At 42.3% G+C, this 14,676-nt stretch overlaps 1 protein-coding gene across 2 annotated transcripts in view; it reads right to left on the minus strand.

The window, feature by feature from the left end:
- LOC149224286 (Phosphatidylinositol 3- and 4-kinase family protein) overlaps nt 1–14,676 on the minus strand; it is a 328,841-nt gene that overhangs the window by 13,339 nt on the left and 300,826 nt on the right. The window lies entirely within an intron of this gene.

The raw sequence follows: 14,676 nt of genomic DNA on the forward strand, positions 1-14,676 counted from the left end.
ATTTCTCGTTCATCATACAAATGGCTCTTCTATGCATGCATTGTCAAATATGTGCATTATGCAGATTCAGAGATACACACATCGATATATACACTTCATTGTAACTATCACATCACATCGATATATACAGAGATGTACTCAAAACTAGTTAACCCCTGAAACAACAAACCAAAAATAAGAACAAAAGACTAAGATAAAAACCTCAAACCAATGACTCTTGACCTGCTCCACATCATATGTTTTCTCACCAGAGTAAGCCTCATAATTTCAGAGAAGTGTAGGCATGAAAGTGTGTCTAATGGAAGAAAAGAGTCGCATATTTATACTTAAAGAGGGGGCTTCTAGGATGGGGCTGACATGCCCAATAGGCAAGGGAGCCGACCTGGACTTTTGGAGGCAAGCCAACCCTTCAAAATTCAAATTTTAATTTTGAATGTCAACTTTTTGGAGCTTGTTACCCACCATTTTGTGGGTGATATCCCTAGGAGAACAATTTTCTCCATGATGGTCCTCAGTCAGCTCTTCTATGCATGCATTGTCAAATATGTGCATTATGCAAATTCAAAGATACACACATCGATATATACACTTCAATACAACTATCGTATCACACAGATATTTTAAAATTCTGCTAGATGGACTCAGAACTAGTTGATCCTTGAAACAGCAATCCACAAATAAGAACAAAGGACAAAGATAAAAACCTCAACCATCAACTCTTGACCTCTGCTCCAGATCATACGTTTTGTCCCTAGAGTAGGCCTCATAATTTCAGAGAAGTGTAGGTGTGAAAGTGTGTCTAATGGAAGAAAAGAGTCGCATATTTGTACTTAAAGAGGGGGCTTCTAGGATGGTGCCGACATGCCCAATAGGAAAGGGAACCAAGGGGGCTGACCTGGACTTTTGGAGGGAAGCCGACCCTTCAAAATTCAAATTTTAATTTTGAATGTCAACTTTTTGGAGCTTGTTACCCACTATTTTGTGGGTAATATCCCTAGGAGAAAAAATTTCTCCATGATGGGCCTCAACCAGCAGTGACCAACTAGCTCAATGTGCCATTTCTCTGCCACCTGAGCTAGCCATGTGGTCCCTCACCCATCTGTCATGATTGTATGTTTGAAGGTGGGCCTCCCAAGCCTAAAGGTATGCCATATTATTTGGTAATTGAGTATTCCAGTTTATTTATCATGGAAACTTTGGGCATGGATTAATGGGGTGATTCGGTGAAAAGAGTGGTTTAGGTCTGTAATCTTGTCCCCTAAGTCTCTTTTGGGATGTTAACCTTGCACCCTAGTCTCGTGGGATCTCTTTTACTGACCTATTGGTTTTAGGGATGGTACTACATGGGAAACCCTAATTTGCTCCCCGCATATATTATTCCCCTTCCACTCATTACACCCCCAATCATCTCTCCTCCCACCTGGGTCCACATTCCTCCATTGGGTCCACATAGGGTCAGCCAACCCTTCCCCTTGCCCCACATCTTGGGTCGGGCCTAGAATGATGCTCGGAGGTTGATGCAGCTAAAAGAAAAAGAAAAAGCATAATTGGCCACATTCAACAAGAAACTGTACCACAAAATGCAAAAAGATAGTCGGGACAAAAGCATTTAGCACATGGGCAAAAGCCATGACATGAGCTCTACCCCATTCCATGGCCCTCACCCTGGTTCCTACATGGCCCTTGATGAACCTCCTTTATCATTCAGGAACCCATGATTGTCACAACCCCCAGTGGACAATGAACTGCCCCACCTTGTAAGGGGGTATCCACTATTATCCTTTATGCATCATGCTCTCATTATCTAGAGCCCTAAGCAGTTAACCGAAGAAAATCATAAAAGGCAAAAGGCATATAAAGAAGGGTGGAAAAATCAAGGCCGGAGTAACTCATGCACCACGATTTCTCCCTCCTATACGTTATTTACCTAAGTGTGGGCTTCCCTTTTATTAGCTACCCTTGTACCATGGCATGTGATCCAGGTTGCCCCCTTTCATTCCCTACTCCATTCCATCATTATGCCACATGTCACCATCATTTGAAGGATGTACCACAAACATACCACCCCCTTTAGAGGTAGAAATCACCTAATATGATACCTGGTTAAACCTATTTGGAGTTGGGAGACATTAGCACATGCCAAAGCCCACAATGGAAGGGCATGCAATTATGAAGTGATCACTTGTTATCCATGGTTTATAAACTCTTTTACTTTCTTTAATAACTTGGTGTGTTGGAAGGCATGGGACATATTGCATCTTATATAGGATTTCAGGTGGTTTCCATTTGGGTTTGGTCTCCCTATACGGGGTCCTGACCGCAAAGGGCTACATTGGCACATGTAGGGTGTGTGTAGAGAGCCATGGGCCTCCACAACAACAGAAAACACTTTGTGGATCCCCACAGCCATTCAGAGATCGCTCGTGGTTCACTTATTGAACAAGTAAGATGCACTTGATCCATCATGCCCAGTTGGCCCCAAAATTGCACCATACACTTGGTAGATAATCCAGGGCTTGCATGATGATTTGGCTCACCTACACCATCATCCTAACCCTTGCAGGTGATCTACAGGCATCTTTGATTTGTTTGGAGACCGATGAAAACACTCGTGTGCCCCCACATGTCATTGGAGCACCACAAGTTATTACAAGGGGCCAACCCCTTGTCCACTACTTTTGGGAGTTCATCTACATATTATGGCACATATGGACTCCATTAGGCCTCCTCCAAGGCTCAATGACATGCACTAGTCATTATTCGGCCTCTTGAGAGGCTTATTCTTTTGTTTATGAGCTAGTTTGGTGGGCTTGTCATCAAAAGTTAGTTATTTTGCACATAATTTTATTGTAGGGGCTAATGTAGGCCTAATTAGCTAAATCAAACTCATTAGAAGTGTATAAATACAAGTGATGTGAATTCATTTTAGCATCATCACTTGGATTGGATCATATCTTATTGTGAGATTTTCGCTATCTTTTGAGGATGAGACTTTTTGGATGAATGGATGAATATTGATATTTTGTTAGTCTTCTTTGTCTTGGAGCTTCTATGATTGGAATATGTTGGTGATTGCATATATTCTTCTTACATGTAAGTACTATGTTAATGTTATTTTGATTCTTTATTTTGCTGCATTCATGATATTGGAATTTCCGCTATTCTAGGGTTAATTTGTTGCTTTTCTTTGAACGAAATTGTGGAAATTAAATCTCTAAATAGTGTTGTATCATGATCAAGCCATGTTTGAATAAATGAATGTTCCTAGAGACATCCTTGTCTTGACAAGTCACCAAATATTGTTGAACAATGTATAAATGACCTTGAAGCTACATCCATTAAGCCTCGAAATTGTGGAAATTAAATATCTAAATAGTGTTGTATCATGATTGGGCCATGTTTGAATAAATGAATGTTCCTAGAGACATCCTTGTCTTGACAAGTCACCAAATATTGTTGAGCAATGTATAAATGACCTTGAAGCTACATCCATTAAGCCCTAATGCCCAACAAAGTTGTCTTTTAGGCCTCCTTGATAAGTGGAAATCAATCCAAACTCTAAACCTTCCATGACTCCATCTCTCCCAAAGGAAAAAGTACTGGTCCTCCTCTGGTGATCACTTTAAAGCTTATTTCTTTAACCTTCCTCTTCTTTTCTAGGCCTAGCCTGCATAGCTCACCTAGGGCATCAATTATCTCACAATCTAGCCATCCAAATACTTCAATTTTTAGTCCACAACTGTGTTGGTGTGTTCTCCAAAAGCCCTCCAAATTTCATGAGATTCCGACGGTGGGATCTTGAGATATCATAAGCCCTAGCTTGAAGACCAATTCTTGCCCTTGGTTTCCCTTAGGCTAGAAACCTCACTGGGATCCTTGCATTGCCTTTCATTGAAAATTAATTCCTTGATCCCTTTCCCCTCCCTAATTAGGTCAAGTATATCATTGGTTGCTAAATCCTATCCTCTTGACCTAACCTCGAGTCCACTTGGTCTCATGTGGTCCCATGCACTATCAAGGTTAATTCTTCAAAGATCACCTGGAACCCAAGTTTCCACAAGAATTCTAGGGCTTAGGGATCTCCTTTATAAGACACATACTCAAAACCTAACCCTTGAAATTCTCCCCAAGCCCTTCCTAGAGAGCCTTCCATCTTGTCTTCCAAGACAAGCAAGCCACAATCTTGAGCCTCTCTTGTGAATAGGCTTCTAGGATCACCCTTCATCCTATCTTTGATCTATTCATCTTTTTGATCCTTATCATACCAAGTCTCCTCCCATCGGTGAAATTCTGTAAAGAGTAGGGAGCTTTCGCTAAGGTGACAGTGGGTTATTGCTCCACTATTGCCCTTGACCTAGCAATTGTCCCTTTAGGATTCCCTGCTAAAGCCCCTACTAGTTTGAGTAGTAACAGAGCAAAAATATTAAACTCCATTAAGGGCTGACTTAGTCACAAACCTTTAATTATTTCTGACCTAAATGAGCCAGTCAATAGGTTGTCTTTATCTGTTCATTTTGGAGATCTTGACCACACTTTCAAAGCAATAACTTCATGTAGCCATATCTCCTCAACCGAGATGAACCACGAGGCATGCCACATACCACTAGAATCAATATGATCAATAGCACCAATTGATGAAGGTCTCCACAGCAAATTCACTGATCTTCATCCTCAGAAACTTCAACAAGCGCGAGGCTTCTAGGGTTTCCTTCCTTCCTACAAGGGCTTCTTGTCTATTGGAGTTTCCCAATGATGACATATATTAAGAGTGTCGTTGGCATCAATGACAACACCATTCAACAATACCTACTGAGGTGTCTAAGTCGATTCTTGAAGCACTTTTATCTTGGTTTCTACTTTGGTGCATAAAGATCGATTGTGGTTGTTGAAGACTACTACAAGCTAACAAAGTCGATCCATTGAGGGGTAGGACTACCACTTGGAAGGAAGAGGTTTCGGGGTACCTCATCTCCTTCTGTGATATCTCGAATTCCTTAAATTTTCCTATCTATAGCCCATTTTGCAATTTTGGCGTTGGAGGCAAATTTTGGTAATTCTTGATTTATGAAAAGTGGTGAATGGGTCCCACGCTCAAGAAAGGGAGGCAATACGCACCCCTTGAGGGAAGGAGTGCGAATTAGTGGAAAGTGGGGGCCACCAAGGGAGTACACACGGACAAAAGTATAAAAGGCAAAAGGGGAGACATTTTCCCTCATCTTTTGACCATTACATTTCAGAATTTGACCTCTCTTGAAGTTGTTCAATGCAAGGGATTAAAGTGTTGTGGAGCACATGAATTTCAAGCGAAATTCCACCCTAGTTTCAGAGAACTACAAGTGTCTCCCTAGCTAGGAATTTGGGGGCTCCACTTTGAGCTTCCATAAAGTAACATTTGCAGTAAAATTTCCAGTGGTGCACACTACCAAGGCGTAGAGGCAATTCGAGTAGCAAATTTTGGGCCAAATACAGTGAGAAGGTTGAGCCGAAAAATTGCAAGAGTGTTTCCCATATTGGAGCTGGAATTTTGTGTTGAGAAACGTAACTATGCTCGGTCTTCATAAGTGCTATTGTATCATTATATATTTATTGTAAAAATGAGAAAGAGGAAAAAAAATTGAAGCATGGGTTCCATGCTCCCTTTATTTGTCAATTAGGTCAAAGCATGTCCTTCATGCCTCTACGATTCATCAAGTCATTTGTATCTTTGTCATATGTATAAGACCCTTATGGGAAAATTGTATGTAGAAAGAAATATTAAATTTGATTTCAAAGTGTCATTTTTGGACTCCCAAGACCAAGTCAACCCTACTAGTGAAGTTGGCCTAGGAGAGGCCCATTTGACCATACAAGATGGGTATATATTGAAAGAATATTTGACCTAATAAGTCACTAATTGAAGTTCGATCTGTACCTAGAACAAAAGGAAAATCAAGTACAAAGGTATGGAATCAAAGATAGATCACAAGCAAAGAAGTAGAGACACAAATTTGAACCACTTAACCTCACACGTGCGAAATTTTTAGGGTATCTAGTGAATTGCAAGTCGAGTTGCAAACCTAATCAAGAGGGCCAAAACCTTGTCAAGTTGCAGAAATAAAGAACTTTGACCTTCGTTGACTTGGATAGACTTTGACTCTTTTGGAAGAGATACTTTTGAGGGTTGACTTGGTGCTTGGTGGAAGTCTAGTTTTTTGTTCATGGGTCATGGTTGTCTCATTTTGATTTGGTTCTATAAGAAGAAGAAGGGTTTGACTAGATTTTCTCCTACGAGAGGGGTTTCGCCATGGCTAAGAGCCTACATAGTGTTCTATTTTCGTCTGATCTTCATGTTCTTTATGGTTTGATAGTTGCTTGATGAAAATAAGACATAAGAAGACAATATAATTAATAATTATCACAAGTTATTATCAAAGTAAGAAAATATTTTATGCCTTTTGACTTTCTAACATTTTGGAGTATTTTGCAAAGGTAGCTTGGGGGCCATTTCTAAGGGCCGAATTTCGTATTTTCTCGTTGTGCATGGAGCTTATCAAGCAGTGCTTGCGCAAGCCTTTCAGCAAGATTGTTGGGAGCTTGAAGTACCAAGGACTCGGGCCTTCCAAAGTTAAATTTCTGACTTGGAGAGGATTTATCAGATCTGGAGTTGGATGGTTGTCACTAGCAATATATTTCTCACAAGGGGCATGCACAGTCTGCCAGAGAGCCACTTGCACCATTTGGAGGGATTCATCATTACTTGGAGTTAACCCAAAACATTTTTGGGTTTTTGTGGGTTTTAGGAGTGGAGTCTTGCGCTGAAGTTTCAAGGCATTACGAGCAGTATTCAAAGCAAAATATTTTGTTCTAATTGGCAGCCAACAACAATATTTTATGGGCAGTGCACATTTCCTGTTCTGGGTGATTTCTTCATCTATGTCCAAGATATTTCACCTGGGTTTTGCATAGCTTGCATAGCAAGCCCTGGTTCTATGATATCTACTCATTTTATGTAACTAGTTCTCATCATTAATAAAATGGCTCAATTTGTTCTACAAGATTGCTTGGTGTTATAATTTGATTTTGTGGTTTTTAATTTATATTGTTGTTCCTAGTTTACTGCTTTGGTATTTACAATTAAATTCCACTTAGGAATATTATAGAGGTATCAAAGAATGTTCTTAGCCAACTGTGGGAGCATGAACTGGTGATGCCACCTTGTTTCGAGGTGTAGTGTTTCACAGAGGCGGGGGTCGAGGCAAAAAAGGATGTGGTAGAGGGCGTGGGCCTGACCCATTTTTAGACATTGAGGTAGAACACGCGAGAGAGTGCGATAACTGAGACGAGGAAATCATGGAAATGAAGGAGAGCCTAAACAAGGTAGCAAGTAGTTGACATTGGCAGAGTTGGCCAGGCAACAAAAGCTCATTATGGAGATGTTGGAGTAGTTGGCTAGCGTTCATTTACAGAACTAGGGGAGGCAAAAAAATCATGGGGAAGGAGGATCTCGAACGGGTGAACGGACCCACACATGTATATACGAACCAGCCAGAGACCCCGCCTGTAACCAATCATTCTAGTCATCCCACTATGCCCCAATTTGTAGATGGGCCCTCAAGAGAACCTAACTCATTCACAACATTGTTGAGGTCCTTCTCAGAGGGGATCGATGAGTATGATGCTTTGGACCCTCGGATTAAGATGGCCATGTCTTTTGGGGAGCTCTTCCACTTTAAAGAGAAGCACAAAGCTGGAGTTGGGTCATCACACAGAAGAGGTTAAAAGAATCAGGATTTGCAAAAGACAATGGCAAAGATAACACTCCCCAACTTCGATGATTCAACTAGGAGTTCTGCTAGGGCTTGGGTGCAAAAGTTGCACCTATTTCCACCTAAAGCCCATGAAGGAGGCAAATGCGAGTAAATTCGCCACCTTGCACTTGGAAGGAGACGAACAAGAGTGGTGGTATCATGGATTGATCACCATGGGTCACATTGCCATTACTTTCTACACAAAGTTTACACGAAGGCTCATAGAGCGATTTGATAGGAAGGACCCAGAACTGCACTTCTGGGAGTTGGCACATCTGAGGCAGACAGGCATCATAGAGGCATATATTGCAAAGTTCCAAAGATTAGCGAAAATGGTGACTGACATCTCAGAGGATTCACTGATTATGTTGTTCGTTGAGGGGTTGATAGACCCTTTACATGGGTGGGTGAGGGCTTATAAGTGTTGAGAAATCTTGGGCATCGAGATTAAGTGATTTCTCTTCTATTGACAACTGTTTTTGATTGCTTTTTAATTCTTAGATTAAGATCTTCTTTTACTTATGTTACACAGAATATAGGCTATCATCCAAGGCCAAAACCTCTCCCACTTGAGACGAAAACCCGAACAAATTATTCTTCTTATAGAGACTTCAATTGATGAATACCAGGACCAAGACCTTTGACCGATTTGCCACTCCAAAAACAAGACACAAAGCTTCCTTGATGAGATCCTTAGTCAACGATAGTCAACCTTCTGCTCCTTCCTCCTCCTCGACCTCTCTTCAACTTTGGCTTCTTTCTGCTTCAGACCTTCACTTATTTCAGCCTCCTTGAATTAGGTCTGCAATCTTTGAGCCTAATTCAAAAACCCTAACTCATGCATATGACCTTCTCTTATGCCTTGATTTCCTTCGCTTTAGTAGGAGGTCTCTTCCTTGGTAACTCGGCTTGTAATATACCTTGATCTTCTCCTTATTATGACCTACGAGTATCACAACAAGAGCTCGGCTTCTTCTGCAGTGGACAACACTCTTTCCTCGCATGTGTGGAGTAGATTATCCCAAAACATAACCAAAAAAAATACTAGAGACTTCGCTCTACCTTCCCTTCTCTTCACTAGCTATAAGACTATCTTCTTTGACCCTTTCACACTTCTTGTTTCAGTCCTCTTCTTCACCGAAAATTTGTGCTCCAAATGAAATCCAAACTGCCCTATTTATAGTTGTTTCCCCCTCAATTAGGCTGACTTGAGAGAGGGTGAGCTAACATGTCCTTTTGTGAAGATTATTTATTCCATCTTGTAGCTAACTTGTACGAGGAGCTTTTGCTTGGTCTTGAAGGGACTTCTTATTCATTTAATGACTCATACAAAAATGTAACATGCCCAAGAAGGGTCCTTCATATATGACATTGACTCAATTCAACTTTTATCACTAGATGACAAAACCTAAAGGTTCACAATGTGAACCTTAACTAAAATAAAATTCCTTGATCATGAAACCCATGATTAAAGTACTACAAAAATAATTTTATTTTCTTCTTTTCATCAAATACATAAAATCACAATTACATATGTCATTATGAAGACGAACCTAGTTACACTTTTCAACAATAAGACCACGACTTTGCAGGATGTGATCTCCCACACAAGGGACATGTTGGATGCAATCACTAAGACCAGAGTACCTCCTAGACCTACCTTTCCTCAGAAGGGTAAGGACACTAGACCTCCTCAGAGGGAGTAGATAGGGCGTGGGCAAATGGAAGATGAGAATAGGAGGGACCTTTGGAGGAGGAAGCTTTGCTTCACATGTTAGGAGTCGTGGGCCCTAGGTCACACACAGATGCACTAAGGGCAAGGCCCATTACATTGAGGTATTTTCGGATAGCGCGCCAAAGGACGCTGAGCACAAGGGCAGAAAGGGAGGGGGATTCCTAGGACACGGGAGGGAAGCAGAGTTGCTTGGGTGCCAAGGGAGGCATCATCACTTCACTTACAGGGATTATAAGGTACCTAACATTACGAGTCAGAGGCACCATTAAGGGGCAGTGAGTGACAGTTTTAGTGGACTGTCGAGCCGCCCACAACTTCATAAATGCCTGCCTAGTAATTTGAAGGGAGTTACACAAATCCTTTTGAGGGCTTCTCAATACTAGTACTAGGGGATAGGACCACGCAGTGTACCAGGATGATCCTGAAGATGACGATGATGATGGGGAACTACTCAGTCTCCGACGATTTCTTTGTGGTGAACGTTCTAGACACCAATGTGGTGTTGGGCATTTAGTGGTTGTACTCTCTTGGGCGTGTCACTACAGATTATAAAGCCCTAGAGATGGAGTTTATGGAACCAGATGGGAAGAAGGTGTTGTTGAGGGACATGCATTCCTACCAACCACAATTTGTGACAGCTAATGGGATGTAGGTAGACCTACACAAGGGAGATATAGCCTGGGCAGTGGAGTTACGAAATTCGGAGATAGGGACAAGGGCTCATGCACGATAGCCAGATCTAGACATTTTAGCAGTTCTTCAGAGACATCAGGAAATTTTTGGGGAGATTCCTCCCAGTCATATCTCCCAGACAGAGGGTTTGAGTACACTATTGAGCTGGACGAGGGGGTGTAGGCGGTCATCACCACTCCATACAAACATCCCAAGGCGTTCTGAGATGAGATCGAGAGGGCCATTTAAGAGTTGCCAACCTTGGGGCATATTACGCCGAGTTCTAGCTATTTTTCTTCTTTTGTGGCGTTGGTGAAGAAGAAGGATGAGACTCTACATATGTGTATTGACTACAGGGCCCTTAATAAGAAGATGTTGAAGAACAAGAACACCATCCCATGCATAGATGAGTTGATGGACGAGGTGAGAGGAGCCACATACTTCTCTAAGATAGACTTACACTCAAGGTACCATCAGATTCGTGTGAGAGAGCAAGATATCCCAAAGATAGCATTCAAATGCCACTATGGGCATTTTGAGTTCCTAGTTATGCCCTTTGGGCTAACCAAAGCTCTAGCTACTTTCTAGCCTTGTATGAACCATGTGTTCCACAAGCAACTCCGCAGATACGTGTTAGTTGTTTTCGATGACATACAGATATACAGTTGAACTTAGGAGGAGCATTTGCAGTGCTTGGAGGAGGTGTTGCACATTTTCGAGGAGCAACAGTTGTATGCTAGGATGGCCAAGTGTGAGTTTGGCTAGACTAAGATGTTGTACTTAGGCCACGTGATCGAGGAGGAATGAGTACAAGTTCACCAAGAGTGTGTAGTGTGACGGAGCTGCGAGATTCCAAGGGTATATGCACCTATTACAGACAGTTGGTGAAGTGATTTTCACAATTGGCAATGCCCCTCACAGATCTCACAAAGATGGGGGCGCTTAAGTGGACAGGTGCAGCACAGGAGGCTTTTGAATGCCTCAAGGTAGTGATGAGTTCTTGCCCAGTCTTAGCACTACTAGATTTTTCACAGCCCTAAATATTGGAGTGTGATGCATCAGGTGAGGTATTGGGGCAGTATTAATGCAGGGTGATCACCCTATCGCGTATGAGAGCCAAAAACTCCAGGACTATGAGAGGTTTTACTCCATATGACAAGGATATGTTGGCCATCATGCATGCATTGGCAAAGTCCAGGCAATACCTAGTGGGGTACTGGTTCAGGGTGAAAACTTATCACTATAGTCTACAGTTCTTCTTGGAGCAGAAGGAGCTTAATGACAGACAACAGAAGTGGGTCAGCAAGATCCAAGCTTACAATTTTGAGATAGAGTACGTCAAGGGGAAGCACAATGTGGTAGTTGATGCGCTTTCCAGGAGACCCTCGACACTCTCTCTCATGGATACCACATAGGATTGGAGGGCGCAGCTTCTGGTAGAGTACTCCAACAACCAGTGTGCATGTGAGATTTTGGATGGGACCTTTGGGGATGACAAAAATAGTCTCATGAATGAGGTGATATACTACAAGAATTATTTTATCTGGTTCCAAGGTCTCAACTTCGAGAGAAGGCCTTGAGGGCAACACATGATTCACCTCTTGTAGGGCATCCTAGTTTCTTGAAGACCTACAGGGTTGTTAAGGAGCGCTTCACAAGGAGAGGTCTCAAGGGGGATGTCTTGAGATACATGTAGGAGTGTAGCACATGCCAGAGGAATAAGGTAGAGCACGCGCACCCGGCAAGACTACTTCAGCCTCTACCTATTATGGAGCAAAAATGGGAGAGCCTCTCCATGGATTTCATCACAAGGCTCCTAGTTGTCCAAGGGTGGGACTGGATCTATGTGATAGTGGACAAGTTGACCAAGTTCGCCCACTTTTCGCTATTCCATCTAAGCACTCAGCTTCGCAAGTAGTCGAGCTCTTTTTCAAGGAGGTGTTCAGGCTACATGGTCTTCCAAAGACCATTATCAATGTACTTTTCGCTATTCCATCTAGGCAATCAGCTTCGCAAGTAATCGAGCTCTTCTTCAGGGACGTGTTCAAATTGCATGGTCTTCCAAAGGCCATTATCAGTGACAGGAATAGCAGGTTCATGAGGGGTTTTTGGCAAGAGCTCTTTAGATTGGCAAGTACTAAGCTCACACCAAGTACCAGCTACCACCCTCAAACCAATGGACAGACAGAGGTAATGAACAAGTGGTTGGAAGGCTACTTGAGAAACTATGTGACAGGGTGACAGCGAGCAATGGGTGAACTGGCTATACCTTGGGGAGTATTGCTACAACACCTCACATCATATGTCTATCGGTATGTCCCCTTTTAGAGCTCTTTATGGGTATGATGATTTATCTTTTTTTGACATGGTGTTTGGAGACAATAGGGCCCCAGAAGTAGAGATTGGATCCAATAGAGCCAAGAGATACTCAAGGATCTCAAGGATACCTTATAGGATGCACAAAATCAGCAGAAGGTCTATGCAGACCAACACCAAGTTGAGAGACAATTTGAAGTTGGAGACTTGGTCTATCTACGCATACAATCGTACCAACAACCGACTCTTAAGTAGAAGGGGGTCGAGAAGCTCAATCATTGCAACTATGGGCCATACATGATGACTAGTCATGTGGGAGAAGTGGCATACGAGATAGCGTTTCCACCAAGGAGAAAGGTGCATAACATGTTCCATGTGCGATACCTGTGAAAGGCTTTGGGGCAGCAGGTATCAACTTCTGCAGAGTTTCCACCCTTGGATGAGAAAAGACATCTACTACTAGTTCCTGAAGCCATTTTGGAGGTGAGAGAGAGGAAGCTCAGGAACAAGGTCATCAAGGAGTTCTTAGTCAGATGGAGAGGCTTACCTGAGGAGGATGATACATCGAAGGGAGAGCAAGTGTCACAGCACCCAGCATTGCAGTTGCTTGAGGACAAGCGGGGAGGACTTTGATATCCTCAATTCCTTAAATGTTCAAAGCGCAACTAGAAAATCCTTATTTAATTTTCCCTTGAATTAAATTAGGAGAAAAATTGTAATTCCGCATCACATGACAATTTGTACAAGTTAACTAAGCTAATTTCACTTAGTTGGTTCAGTTAATTCAAGTTGAGGGTCTAACTTGAGTCATGTAGATAGGAAGGGGTTTCGAGCAACAAGCTTTCCCCATAGATAAATCTTTGAGCATATGTGATTGAATCTTGACTCATGTTTTGTGATTTCTCAATCGATTAATTGTTTTCGCTTATGAGTAGAGCAGATTCCAATGTTTTGTTTTAGAATATTGCATAAGTAGTTTGAATCTACAAGGAATTCCTACATGGTATCAGAGCAGGGATCACAATAGAACAGAGGATTAGAGTTTTTTATTGCACGAGGATCGAACTTGCAGGATCATTTCTTCAGATCTAGCAGGATGGCTTTCTATGGACTAAGGCTCGAGTATGCCCTTGAGGGAAGCTCGAATTATGTTGCATGGAAGATCTGCATGGAGGCAGTGCTGGAAGATAACGAGTTGAAGGAATTCATTGAGATCTCCAGAAACTGGCAATAGTTGATGCTCAAAATCTAGCAAATTGGGAGAAGTGTGTAGCTAGAGCCAGGAGGATCAACTTGGAAGGTGTGAGAGACCACATAGTCATGAAACTACATGGAAAAGAGACTCCCTTTGCTATGTGGAAGACTCTTAGTGAGCTATTCGGAAATAGCAATGAAGCCAAGAAACTTGAACTGATGAACAAATTGAGGATTGAAGACAAAGGGTATGAGGTAGTCTTTAGAGATGGGAAGGCCTACCTCAAGCATCTTGCTTCATGTCAAATCAAGCAATTTGGTGTCAGGATCAAGAGCCTCTACACATTAGAGGAAGATGCATGCACATCCTTGAGGAGCAAGGCAGGGATTAGAGATGTTGTGGTTGAGAGGGAGCATGATTTATCTCTCAAGAGGAAGCCTCATCTAATTGACAGTTGAGCTAACCAGGAGGATGATGAGGAAGAGTACCAGTCAGAGACCTCCAGTAGGAGGCGAGTTCGATCCAAGTGGGCAAAGGGAGCACATGCAGTTATACCTCTAGGAGTGAGGTGGAGCAATGTAGATTCTTAGTCCCAGGAGTGCAGAGATGTGGACAGGGTCCAACACAATTGCAACAAGGAGATCAATCAAATCAGTTACAAATTGTTGCAGCGGGACCACCACCTTTGCTAGAGAAGCCCACAATATCATAGTAGCAGATTCAATGTTAGTGGGTGCACACAACCATCCAAATGACAACTACATAACTAGTTGCAGTCAATACCAAGGAGATAGTTGCAGAACTAGTTGCAGTGACACACGCAGTGCGAATTGCCTAGATGCAGTATGCAGGTGAATTCCAGCCAAGAGATTCCCAGTGTAGAGCTTTGCAGTCCAGTTTCCAGTGTAGGAGGACAATGCGAGTTGCCAGGAGGGAGCAGAGAGATTTCCCATAGGGAGATCGAAACTCAG

Source organism: Pinus tabuliformis, chromosome Q, assembly GCF_031772625.1.
Source record: "Pinus tabuliformis cultivar Carrire ecotype Pingquan chromosome Q, CPIR1, whole genome shotgun sequence".
Classification (NCBI taxonomy): Eukaryota; Viridiplantae; Streptophyta; class Pinopsida; order Pinales; family Pinaceae; genus Pinus; species Pinus tabuliformis.